This window comes from Triturus cristatus, chromosome 4_1 (assembly GCF_964204655.1).
Source record: "Triturus cristatus chromosome 4_1, aTriCri1.1, whole genome shotgun sequence".
NCBI classification, from domain to species: domain Eukaryota; kingdom Metazoa; phylum Chordata; class Amphibia; order Caudata; family Salamandridae; genus Triturus; species Triturus cristatus.
In genome coordinates this window covers 1,327,722,777-1,327,736,604 of record NC_140585.1, presented here as the reverse complement: position 1 = coordinate 1,327,736,604, position 13,828 = coordinate 1,327,722,777, and positions in this window count along the sequence as shown.

The following is a 13,828-nucleotide window of genomic DNA, read 5'->3' as shown; positions in this document are numbered from 1 at the left end:
TTGGAAGCTCGTGTGTTTCCCGCAGTTGTTTCCAACAGGAAAAGGTGGTCGATATGATGAACGTCCTGTGCAGATTCCTGCATCTGAATATCGGACAACAAGATTATATGCAGAAGATCCAAGATTTTGACAATGTATCCCTTATATGTTTCATCTTCTGTTTGAAAGTGACTTGTCTGGACTTTCATATGCAGTAAATCACATTTTAAAAACTGGAATGCATCTTCAAAATGTAACTGTAAAGGATTTTATGGATAAAGTGCATCAGAGAGATGATCATTTAGAATCTCAGTTGATTAATCTGATGGCATGTCAGCGTGGGACTAATGAATATTGGTATCGTCGAAATGGAGAGTATGCTTGGGATGATTTACTTGAATTTCTTCGAGAGGCAAATTCCAATATAAAAAATATTGAATACAAGACACCTGGAGAATTGTGCTCTTTGGATCCTGTCAATGTACGCAGATATTTCAATCATAGATTTGAAGCTATGATGTCTTTCATCTGCAATAAAAAGAATCCTCCTCTTGGAGAAGTTGTGGATTTCTTTTGGAGAAAGGAGTATCAAGCAAGAGGTGCTCCTCTCATACATATGTTGTTATGGGTCAAGGACGCCCCCAAATTTGGAACAGATTCAGATGAAACTGTTTTGTCTTTCATTGAAGATTATGCTACATGCGCTCTTCCAAATAGCAGAGAAGACAAACTTAAAACAACAAGTCTTACGATTTCAAAGCCACCGGTGTGGAAAATACTGTCGACGAAAGTACAAGTCAAAGGATAAGTTCTATACCAAATGTCGTTTTGGATTTCCACGTCCTGTATTATCCAAAGGAAGAGTGAACAGTTTTATGTCAGCTGTACGACATACCATCACAAAGTCTCCGAAAAACACCTACAACTTAAAAAGAAGCGAAGAATCAAAATACATAAATGACTAAAATCCAGTTATTTTATCCATGTGGAACGCTAACATGGATATTCAGTATGTTGCGGACAATTCCATTGCTGTTGCTCGATATGTAACGTCTTGCATTACTAAATCAGAAAAGACTGAATTGAAAGAAATGTGGGAAGAGATTTCCCACGAGAAGACTCTAAGTAAGAAATTATACAGTTTCAGTTTGAAGATGTTAACGCATCGTGAAATTGGAGCATATGAATGTTCAGATCGGTTATCATCTGCAGGTCTATATTCCAAAAGTAGAAGAATGATTTGGGTAAGTCTAGGTCTTGCAGGAATGCAAAATCGGGTACTGAGATCTGTTCAAGAAATTGAATATTTAGCAGAAAATGACCCTGAAAGTACAGATATTTTGAAAACCAATATGTTGGACACATACTATCCAAATAGAAGTCATCATCTTGAGAACATGTGTCTCTATGAAGTGCTACAAAACTACACTTTTAAACTTTTGTACTACAGAGAACATCAACAATGGAAAATATGGAGTGATTGGTTCCGAAGGATGTCTGGTGAAACAAAGGAAAGGAAATTTAATTAATCACAGAAAACTGAGTTGCGACACTGCTGACAAAAGGGAATTTTACTATTTAGCCCTTTTGCAAATGTTCAAACCATGGCGTTCAGAACTGGAATTACTTGGAGATTTTCCCAGCTATGAAGATTTATTTAATGCTTGTAAAGATAGCATACAATGCAGTGCTTTCGCAAATTATGTCAAAATGTTGAATGATGAAATTGATCAAGAAGCTATAATTGCAGCTGAGATTGCTAGAGACAGTTCTCAAGACAGTCAAAGTTCTGCTGCACTGAGTCAAGATCCACTAGGACAACCAATTGTTGAAAATGAAGCAGCGATTGCAATGAATGAGGTGGAAACAGCAATGTATCAAGCACAAGAAGATGCAATACAGTTAGGAAACTTGGAAGAGCAACTAAATGTTGAACAGAAACAAATATATCAGCAAGTGAAAGAGCAGATTGAGCATGGATTACTTCATGAAAAGAGAGGGTGCTCATGTACATCATTTCAACCTATCCAAATGTATGTGAGTGGTCAAGCTGGAACAGTGAACAGTTTCTTAATTAAAGTAATTACAAGTTATCTGCAAAAAAACAACTGAGTTGCATTTGTCTTGTGTTGTCACTGCTCCAACTGGGTTGGCAGCACATAACATTAAAGGAATTACTTTACATTGTTTACTAATGCTACCAGTAGAGCATGAGAACAAATTTGAATACCACAAGCTATCTGGAGAAGCTTGTTGTGAAGTTTCAAGAGTCCTGAAGAAAATGAAATTTCTCATTATTGATGAGGTAAGCATGGTTTCAAACTTGATGCTTGCCTTTGTGCATTTAAGAATGCAGCTAATTCTTAAAACAGAGTATGACGTGTTATTTGGAGGAAAACACATCATAGTTTTTGGAGATCTACTGCAACTGACTCCGGTAAAAGGACAACCGGTATTTAAAACACTTGCCCATGAAGATACCATAAAGTCTCTTGGCAGTGTTGGTAATGTGAACATTTGGAGTAATTTTGAATACAAAGAACTGACAACAAATATGCGACAGGCAAATGATGCTGAATATGGAAATATTCTTCAAGATATAAGAATTGGAATTCTTTCAAAACAAGGGAAAGAAGCTTTGGAGAGTCGATTACTTTGCAATGTCTTTGAAAATGAAAATGCAGTACCTGCAAAAGTGTACGTGGAAATTTCTAAAAATAAGTCAGTGATTTGCTTAACCCCTTCTGTGCCACGCCCTTTCCCCCTCCTGTGCTGGGCGTTTCATTAGTGGGTGGGGTTCATGACGAGATAGTCTCGTCATGGGCACAGCGCGACCGTGCTCCATGACGAGACTATCTCGTCATGGGCACAGAAGAGGTTAATGCCAACACTGCGTGAGTGTTCAATATTCAAATTGGAAAATGAAGAAATTGTAAAAATGGAAGCCATCGATAAAATACTGCATGAAGGAATCAATATTATTTTGACGGGTAAGTTGAGATCAAAACTGGATTGTTTAGAAAAAAAAATATCTAAAACTGCTGGTTTGGAAAAGACACTGTATGCGTGTTTAGTTAATGGTGCAATGGGCAAAGTGGTGGATTTTGTGAATTATCAGAAAAAAGAAGGAATTGAATTTTTAAAAATTAAATTTGATCAGATTGATGAAGTTAAAGAAATTGGTTGTTGTTCAGTTCGTTTTTTGCTTGTTAAAGATTTATGTCCATAGGAAACAATTTCCATTTTCTCTGGCATATGCAGTGACTATTCATAAATCTCAAGGATTAAGTGTAGACAGTGCATTGGTGAACATTGGATCTACCGTATTTAATGAGGGTATGGCATATGTTGCTTTGTCGCGAGTCAGAAGGTTATCTGGTTTGTTTTTGATTGATTTTGATGAGACAAAGGTTACTGCAGATGCAAACTGTGTAAAAGAGTATAATAGGTTAAGAAGGGTGTATGCTCCAAATTTAGGCCAATATCCTGTATTTGAAAAGCGTGTGGTTGGTCGAAGAAGAAGGTTAGAGAATATCTGTTCTGAAGGTGTCAAGAAAAGAACAAGATAATGTTGTGATTGCAGGTAAAAAGAAATTGGACACTGTTGGAGAGATTGTTGGTTATCAGTTTGAAAATAGTTCTGGTGTCAACTGCTATGCTAATGTAGTGGTCAATGTTGTTTTTTATCTTGAAGGTTTGCAAGAAAAAATTACGGAGAATCGGCAAAAAAGATTTTGTTCTCTGTTGCATTCTGTTTATGAAAAATTGACAACAGATAGAAGTAAAATACAATCTGTTTCAGATATTCGTTGTCTTTTGGATGTGTGTTCTGGTTCTACACAATTTACACAAAATATCTAACAAGATGCTCAGGAATTTTTAATGTATATGCTTACCATTTTTGAAAATGAAGGTGTAGAAATAGAAAATATTTTTGGCCTTTCTTACAAATGGAAACATTATTGTGAAAATTGCATGTGTACATGTAGCACCAATGTAGACACTGCGAGATTTTTGTATTTAACATTACCAGACTGTAAATCAGTATCTTTCAATAAATTAGTGAAAGGTACAATTCAAAACATGGAGTGTAGCCAATGTAAATCAGAAATGTTATCCACATTATTCTTAACAAAATATGGAAAATACATAATTTTAATGATGCAACGTTGTACAGCTGACGGAAGAAAATTGGATACTTTAATAAAACAATTTGTAGCAGCACAACTATCAATATCAGGAAGGACTTTTGTAGCAATTGCAATAATTTTCCATGATGGTCCTTCCACCACATGTGGACATTACACTGCCTATCTAAAATGTGACAAAGACTGGACACTTTGTAATGATGCCCAGTTGGTTTTCAAACAACGTTTGCCTAGTGAATTACCAAATTCCTACCTAATATTTTTAAAGCCAAAGTTTTAGGAAGATAATTCACTCTCTGAGGAATTTATTATTATAATTTAATAGGACTACCATTGGACAATTTACATAAAGAAGAAGTGCAAAAATACCATTTGGCCTCAAGGAAAGGTATATTTTTTAATTATGGACTTTTTAGTTGTCATTTATTCGGTGATTATTTTAATGCGGCAACATTTATAGTTTTTATAAGTTAAAGTTATAACATTTTGTAATCTGTAAGCATTTCATATATGTATGATTTGTATTTTCTGGTATTTTACTGAGAATAGTATGTTGGTTTTTTTTAACAATCTTTCGATTTTTTTTTTTTGCCCTCTGTTAAGTGGTGAGTACCATTGAAATCACTTTTTCTAGTGAAATTCAATATATTCTGAGAACAGCGGAAAAAGGCAAACAAATTACTTTGTGGAAATTATGATGTGTTGTGAAAAATGTATTATTCCATGTTATAATTTTTTTTTTCCTTTTCTTTCACAGATCCAAATTTTAAAATAAGCAATTTTTAGATTGGAATGAAAATGTAAAAAAAATGTGTACCATTTTTTATTCCTATTACTGTGAAGGTAAGTTTAACTAAGTCTCAATATGCTGAATGAGGAGGTCTGCAAGAAGCTACAAAGTGGAAACATGTTTCTAAAAACACTCTGTTTATACCTATGTAGTTTTGAAATCTGACCATAATCAGATATCATTTGACCTGCAAAAAAAGAGATTTGAGGGGTTCATAATATTTCCTATTTTAGCTATTGAAGGACCGCAATTATTTCAATCATTCTTCTTTGAACATCTTTGCAGACAAAACTCTGTGCTTACCTTTTATCATTCGCAATACACTCTTTCATATTTACAAAGAGAGGAAAAGGCACTCTGTGCACTTTTTATACTCCATGTAAATACAACCTCATCATGCAGACCACTTTGTTTTGAAAGGGTGTTCTATAAGTGTTGTTGTGCATGATTGCACTGAATACTCATAGAACAAGACACATGTCTAGATTTGTCAGAAATCATAAATCTCGATATGTGTGTGAATGCTGCACCATTCTAAAATTGGTGTAGGAAAGGACAACAAGGAGAATTGTTTTCATTTCTCCACATTTGTATATCTTCAATGCATGCTACAAGGCTCAGCATACATGGAAGGAGAAAAAATGCCTTTACTGATTGTTTTTGTGCATGAAGGTGTGTCTTCCTGCACAAAAACAAACAGCACATGACACAGATATCCTTGCACTATGGTGAGAGGTGTGTTGAGTATATGGAAAGTCAAAAAAGGTTGAAGGTGGGTAACCAGTTGGAATTGGGCAAAATTCAGGATCCGGGTATACCTTGGCACACAGTGTGTTTAGACTTTATTGGTCCATTTACTGGTCTCAACGTGGATTTGAAATTTGGTGTGGTCATGGTGGATGTTATGTCAAAATGGTTAATAGTGAAATTTGTCAAGGAGATTACTACAAAGAACACTATTAACGTCCTGTCTGAAATCCTCAGGGAAGAAGCTTATCCAGTTAAATTAATCACAGATAATGGCACTCAACTAACTTCTACAGAAATGACAATGTTTTTGAAATCTTGTGGGATTGTACATACTAGAACATCCTTGTACAACCCACAGGGAAATGGTGTTGTGGAAAGGGCCAATCGCATGGTGAAGGGAGTGATTCAAATTGCAGTAGCAAATAGAGGCGGTGTGACAGGTATGGTGAATGATTTGGTATGGGCCTACCGTACAACTGAAAACATGGTTTCCGGAAAAGTTCCTTTTGTTGTTATGAGGGGGCGTCCTGCCAGCACTAAACTAATTCCAGCATGAATGAAGGTCTGTCTTGGTAAACATAAAACCCAATGATTTAGTAAAAGTCAAACCTGGTAGTATTAGTGCTGGGTTTACTAAATGTTGTGGTCTATGTAAAGTTAAAACTGTTCACAGTAGATATGTAACTCTGTATAACGGTGAAAACTGGAATTTGAGAAGAGTTGAGCTTTACAAGAAGAGCAAACACCATGATGCGAATGGTGAAGGTGAAATGAGAGGTAATTTCAATCCCCATTTTCTTATGAGTGATGATGAAGCTTGTGGGAGATCACCTACTGTGATGCCAACTGATAGTGGTGATAAAATCACTAATGGAATCATGACTCATAGATCAAGATGTCCTCCCAGATATCTGCAGGATTATGTATGTGGGGATTTCTGAAATCTGTCACTGACATATTAATTTGTATTTTACTTGTTGCTGATATGTTATTTTGTATTTCATTCAATTATTCTGTAATACGGTAATCTTCGTTATTGTAATTTATGTTATTGTTATTTAAAGGAGATAAAGGAGAGAGGATATGTTGTATTCTTAAGTTGGTACAATGTAAAATAGGTGTTCTGGTGCTTTAAATATAATGTTCTATGTATAGTTCTAGAGTTGCTATGCTCCATGACATAGCTGTGTTCACCTGCTGTCAGTTGTATGGTGGATGCAGTGGGAATACCAACGTTATCTCTGGCACTTCCAATGAAGTATTTATCTTAATTAACTTAACCACTTGTGGAAGACTACTTCAATTACAACAATGGAATTAGCACAGACCTCAGTCCCATTGCATTTTCTTATGCTGCTTCTTTCCATGGTTTTACTGCTGCTAGAGTTGTTTCTAATGTGTGGTTAGAATGTTCATCTATGCCATAATATATGGATTTCAATGGCATGCTTGCCCCCCTAGAGGCCATTTTGTTTCATTGACATAGGCACGTGGCACTGGTCATGAGGGGTAGACACCGGTTTTCTCAGTGGCTTGGCATAATTTTTGAACCAACCTGCAGGTGCCGTCATCTAGTGCTGAGAGCTTGCAAGTCCGTGCCCAGAAAGGCCAAGAGACAGCGAAAAATGCTTCATTTCTGCAAAGTATGGATGACTCCACAGTAAGTGTTGCTCTCTTATGGCCTCAGCTCACTTGGCCCTCTCCACTCACTAACCATCCCACTACTCCATCAACCTGTTTGATGTGTCTAACATGCCAGTACTTTACTATTTTGTTCCTTTCAGCTTTTATTCTGCTGCCTTCTTTTTCCCTAATTGGGGTTTGTTGTGGCGTATTCCATATGCCATTTTCCATTTTGTAAAATAAAACCTTCCCCGCCGCCAAGGATCCCAGACACAATTTGATTCTAGGTTTTTTCTTTCTTTTTGCTCTGAATCTCCTTACTCACTGGTAGCTTATTTCACCTCCTCTAAACTCTAGGTGTGGGATAGATGTAATGGCCTGTAAAGCAAAAATTGCTAGAATATTCCCTGTGATATTTTGGATGCACGTTTGCTTTAAATGTGTAGATTCTTTGCCTGATTAGAGCTTAAAATGAGGCACTGATGTTTGTTTGTATCTAAAATCTTAGGAGATTGCTTTATTTGTCTCTGCCTGTCTGACCTCCTATAGCTTGTGCCAATCTTTTACTTCACACTATTCTTCTTTCTTCCTCTATTTCTAGTTATCTGACATGGATTCTTTCACTCCGGACATCCTCGGAGATGATCTCTTGTGTAACGTGACTGAGAAGCGCTGGGTCTTCGCTGTAAATTCGCTTGAAGGGCTATTCAGGAGAGTCTGATTTAGGTGTGTGTATCTCATGTATTCAGAGTATGAACGAGTGACTAGTGAAGTCTGAGGCACCATAGTCTAAGCAAGGTAGCATTCAGATCTCACAATAGTAAATTACTTCTCTGCAGAGTTTGTTTCAGTGGAGGAATAGCTGGATAGGAATTTTATTAGGTGTAGGTGTGAGCCACTCTGACATTGCCTTTTCATGAAGTTTCACAGAACATTGCTCATTGGCAACGCCTATACTTGGAACAATTATGTTCTTGTTGCTAAGCTCCTTATAGGGTTGCTTAGCGCCTCTCACGTGCTTTGTGCTGGCTCCACAACTGTTTCTGTTGTGGTTTTGAGGGGAAACAGGGTTACATCACTCCTTCATTAAATCTGTAGAAATCTTCAGTGCTATGTGCCAGTTCCACCGCAGAAACTAGAGGTGTCTATACTTTATGCTCTGGTTCACTGTCTACTTCTGTTATGGTATCAGCAGCTTACTCGATCATGCTGCGTAGTGTTTTGACTGCATTTCCCATATTTGCAGTAAGCACGACTGACATTCATTACTCACTCCATGGTTTGTACTGTAACCACTTTAGCTCTTATAAGAATGTAGAGAACCCTTGTGCACTTGGCTTGTGCTCTGATGGCTAAATTTAATTCCCTCTCCAATTACTGAATTGGGTTAGCTTTGTCTGTTCATTTTCAGGGCCCGCTCCAACATGAAGTGACCTGGGAAGGGGTGCAAGGCTGGCGAGACTGTGCCAATGTGGTGTATGTTGAGCTTCAGCCTTTTTTTGCTACATGATAGCCTTTGTCTCTCCAGATACCTAGAAGTGCACTAGCTCGCCTCAAAAATTGAAACCATCCCATCCAAAAGTTATGAAGAAAGTTATTCCATATCCAGCATTTCTCTGAAGGCTTCAGGTAAGGCTGTCCCAGCAGTGCAACTAGGAACAGTATGGCTCCCATGCTAGTCAAGAATACCCAACATTGAGAATTGGTAGAGCAAGCTTAGGAGGTAATCAAGGAGAACATGTGCCAGTTGGCACATCAGGTGACAATGACTAACCCAGTGGTTGTAAGCCTCGAGTGAGGATAGATGGGGAATGGGGGTTATGGTGGTGTGGGAACTCAGATGGGTTTTGGAGTCCTCTAATGAATAGTCTACAGTGGGGGCTATTGGTAGGAATACTTGGTGCGCATGAACATTTGCTAAGTATTTGGAGAGGCTTAACCTTGCTGAGGTTGCCTATTAGGGAGTCTTGAAGGGCCTGAACATTACTAGTTGGGTTATAGCTATTTGTAATGTGCTTCTGCACTTTTTACACAAGCAATGCTCCAGAGTACTTGTACACATCCATGGAAACACAACCATAACACTGCTTCTTCGAAGGATAGTTACGGTTTCTTAAATACTTGGTGTTCTTTTTACAATTAGTTTTTATTTAAACTGGGAAGAAAATGCAGAAGTGTAGATAATACTTTGCGTATAGACATTAGCATATTCTCGTGTAAAAGACCGAGTAGCATATTCAGTTAATTGTGTCGGAGACGTTTTAGGGCATGGGCAAAGTGGGCTCTGCAGAGAGTCTTGCCCTGAAGACCTTGAATAATTCAGAGTGTTTTGAATACGGTTTCCCTTCAATTTATTTTTAATGTGAGTGATGTGGGAGAGTCTATTATAGATATTTCGCAGAGAAATGTTTATCTTGCATGCAGCATCGATAAAAAGTTTCTTGAAGATCAAAACAGGACCTCACAGATGAGAAATGGGAGGCTGTCACAGATATTATTGGTGAGCTGCTGCTGTATTACAATATTGGAAACACATGTCACTATCCCTAAATATTGGATGTAACAACTTTAGAATTTCGAGAAATGTTCCTGTGCACTGTCAATGACCTGGCCAAGGAGGGCAATGAAGAGTTGTAATACGATCATTTTAATTCAAATCTGTTGAGAAAAGGGGCCCACAAAATATGTTTGGCCCAGGGCCCACCAAATCCTTAAGATGTCCCTGAGTTGTTTACCACAAACCGGAAATGATTCATAAGTTAATAACAAAGTAAGCAACTGTTCTTTACTTGGAAAAAGAAACAGTTCACCTTTTAGTCGAAGAAAACACTTTCTTTTCGAACTTCAAACACATACATCTAGCCTACTTTGATTACATTGAATAGGATTAAGGTTGACAGATGTCACAAAGTGAAATGACTCATTGTGGATCACCGCACAGAGTGGCTTGATTTAATTTTTCTTTGCAAATTTTCCCTGGTTCTCATCTAGTTTTTTGGCCAAAGGAGCAGCTTCCCCAGAAAGTAAACTCAATCAGTTCTTCTCGTTCTTAAAGTTGAAAAACATTAAAGCCTTTTTCTTCCAAAAGTCAAAACTGGGTTGATCATATGAATCTAGCAAGAACTAAAAAAATAAGCCAATCAACTAGACTTTTTCTGTTCAGCTGGATTTAAAGAAGTTCTTTTGAATCCCTCTTTAATGAGTGCTCATCAACTCAAGGAAGCAGAGTCTGGATCTATTCTACATCTCAGTGTCTTGCCTCAGTGTGAATTCAATAGGAAATGATTACTGGGCCTGCCAATCCTTTCAGCAGTGGACAAGAGATTCCTGTTCCCCTTCCCTTTCTTACTTGACCTCTGCAAGAAAGACCACCAAAGGACACAAAGCTCTTGAATCTCTTTGCGTTGTGAGTTTCTCATAAAAATAGTAGGATTCCTTGTTTCTTGGGCTTCTCCATTAACGAATAGAGCATTGTTGTACCCATCTTTCCTGCCTGCTGTGTTCATTCAGTATGGCTTTCTGGAAAACATCAAATGCAAATTAAATAAAAGCCCACGTTTTCTTTGTGTCCTGAATTCACACGCGGCTGTAGATTGTTTGAAATGCTTCAAAGTCTATCTTCCAGGAATCATAGATGTGAATGGTCACCATCTTTCCAAGTGTAGGAATCTGGCTCTTTATATAGTGGACCAAAAATAGGTACACAATGTAAATACTCCAAGCAAACCCCGGTTGGCTTACAGATGTACAAATGATATCCCAAATGCTCTTTTGTGGTAATGTGGTTGAGCAGTTTAGGAGTATCTGAGGATGGTGCTAAGCATTTAACACACACATTGGCAATAAATGAGACACACTCTAATAAATCCGACACCAATTTAGAAAAATAAATCCTTGTTAAATACATTTTGATTAAGTACTTCCATACCAAGAAGGCACTTTTTAAGATATTGATTTTTAGCAGGTGAGTAAAAAGTTCACTTAACTATGTCTTTACGCACAATTCTTTCCTATGGAAGAAAAGGCATTTGTAGCATACAGTTAATTGCTTATGGATTCTTATAGTCCCCTACAGGACTTGGGAGGGGGGATGGGGGGGTCATAGTGGACCAAGGTCCGCTGTCTGCCAGTAGATTCTCATAACCTGCTCTGGGGCGTCCGGATGCAGTGGTGCTGGTTGCGTTGGAACGGGGTGCACAAAGCCAGTAACTGGAAGGGAGTCCACCTAGAAAAAGGCTGCAAACGGGACTTGGGGCCAAGGAAGCACATTTGGTTTGTTGGTACCCAGGCTGGGATATTTATTTGCAGCGTGAGTGGGTCAGCTGGGCTCTGCACCTTGGCACCTTCAGTTGTCAGTCTAGCCAGTTGAGGGTGCAAAATCAGGACAGCTGGGCCACTCTGGAAGTAGGTCTCTGCGGCGCTGACCTCCCTCGATGGCTGCTTTATCTTGGAAGCACTGGAGTCCCGACAGGACTTTAATGGTCTGTTTTCTATGAGGGATCAGGTGGCCTTTGTTTTGGTCCTATGCGGCTTCGGTTGGTCCACGTGTTGCCATTTGTTTTGGGGGGGACAGATCTAACCTTAAGGACTACAGTGGACTATTCCTGAGTGGCTGCTGTATCTGGTTTGGCCAGGGATCGGCAACACGGTAAACTGAACTGTGCGAATTCAAAGCCCGTGGACTGCAGGTGAGTAGCTCCTCTACTCCAAGGGAGTTGCTCAGCGATTTGTGAAGGGCTGGCAGGCTCCCGGTGTTCTTGGAAGCTGGTTAGCCGCAGAGTATGTCACTGCATTGCGATTGTCGAGACTTGGCACAGGAGGCAGGGTTTGGCACCTAAACTCCACGGAGTCTTCAATTCTCTTTTTTTCTTGTGTCCTTCTCTTCTTGATCCATTGAATCTGTTCCTGATGTCAAGGGTGCCACCTAAATTCTTAATTTAGGTGCATTACAGGAGCGGACAGTTCATAGCCAATGGGCTGCCTACCTTTAAGTTGTCTATACCCTCTATATGCCCACTTCCTGTGGGAACTGGGCACAACCCTTGTAAGTATGTAAAGTTCCTCATGTAACGGTCTTGGTTCTAATGTCAAGCGCTCTGACACCTTTGGGTAAAGTCCGCGCTATATAAAACTGCATTAAATAAATACAAATAAAATAAACCCTGATCAAGATGGTGGAATTCTAAAAGATATGTCCACATCATTTAACACACACTAGGGTAGGTACAAGCCTGAGAGAGGGACAAACATCCTAACTAGCTAAGTTTCTGATGTGTCCAGGTGCCAAATGGGCTTGGGCCAGGGGGGTGGCATTTCACAAGTCTTTGAATGCCTTTGGTCGAAAATAAAAGGCGGCAGAGGCCTTTGAAGCCTCCTGCCTTGATAGGCTGATTACTTTAGCCATATTGCTTGGAGGAGGTGACAACACCTTTGGCCTGAGCAAGCTTTGTTTCTGCCCTCAGAGCGTGGGCTCTCACCAGCAGGGAGTCCGAAACCTGTCTGTGGTGGCAGGCTGGTCTGAATCAGTCAGCACACTAGTAGCTGGTATGTTTTAAGGGGCACCTACAAGGTGCCCTTTGGGTGCATGTATTGATAAATCCATCACTGGAATCAGTGTGTGTTTACAATATGTTTGATACCAACCACCTCTAGTTTCAGTGAAACCATCACATAGTTGGGGCACTCACAAACACCTATGTCCAGCACATGTACTCAAAATGTCTCCCTCGTTCACTTGTACTATCCAAGAATCTGCTTAAACATCACAGGGGCACATCTGCTCATGCAGATATGTTCACACATGTAGTATAGTGCACCCTGCCTTAGGGCTGTAAGGCCTGCTATAGGGGTGTATTACCTATACTGCATGCAGTGTGTGCAGGCATGGCACTCTTCTCTGCCCCATGGCATGCAGCATGCATAGGCAGTTTGCATGTTGGTGTGGCGGGTTCACTTAGGGTGGCACAATACATGCTGAAATCCTGAGACCCTATTTAGTACTCCATACCTTAAGTACTAGGGGTACCATTTACTAGGGTCCTACAAGAGGTGCTAAAGGTATTGCCAAATGGGAAACAATTGGACAGTTTAGTGAAAGATCTGACACTGGGGACCTGATTTGCAGGAACCCAGAGCCCTTTCTGTCAAAATTGCATCCGATACCAGGCAAAAAGTCGAGGTAAAATGTCAAAAAGGGGCACTTTCCTACACCTGTCCCAAACGAAAGAGAACAAGACAAACCTTTCCCAAGAATGTATTTGTCTAAGTGGAAACACCTTTAAAGGCCATCTGCATTGGCCTGGTCAGTCTCAGGTCTGGTCTACACTGTAAAGTCCATTCCCTGTAGAGAGATGGACCACCTCAACAGTTTGGGGTTTTCACCTTTCATCTGAATCAGCCATCTGAGAGGCCTGTGGTCTGTTTGGACAAGGACGTGCAAGCCAAACAAGTATGGCCTCAGCTTCTTCATGGACCAAACCACATCAAAGGCTTCACTCTCCATGTCACTCCAACATTGCTCTCTGGAGTAGCCACCTGC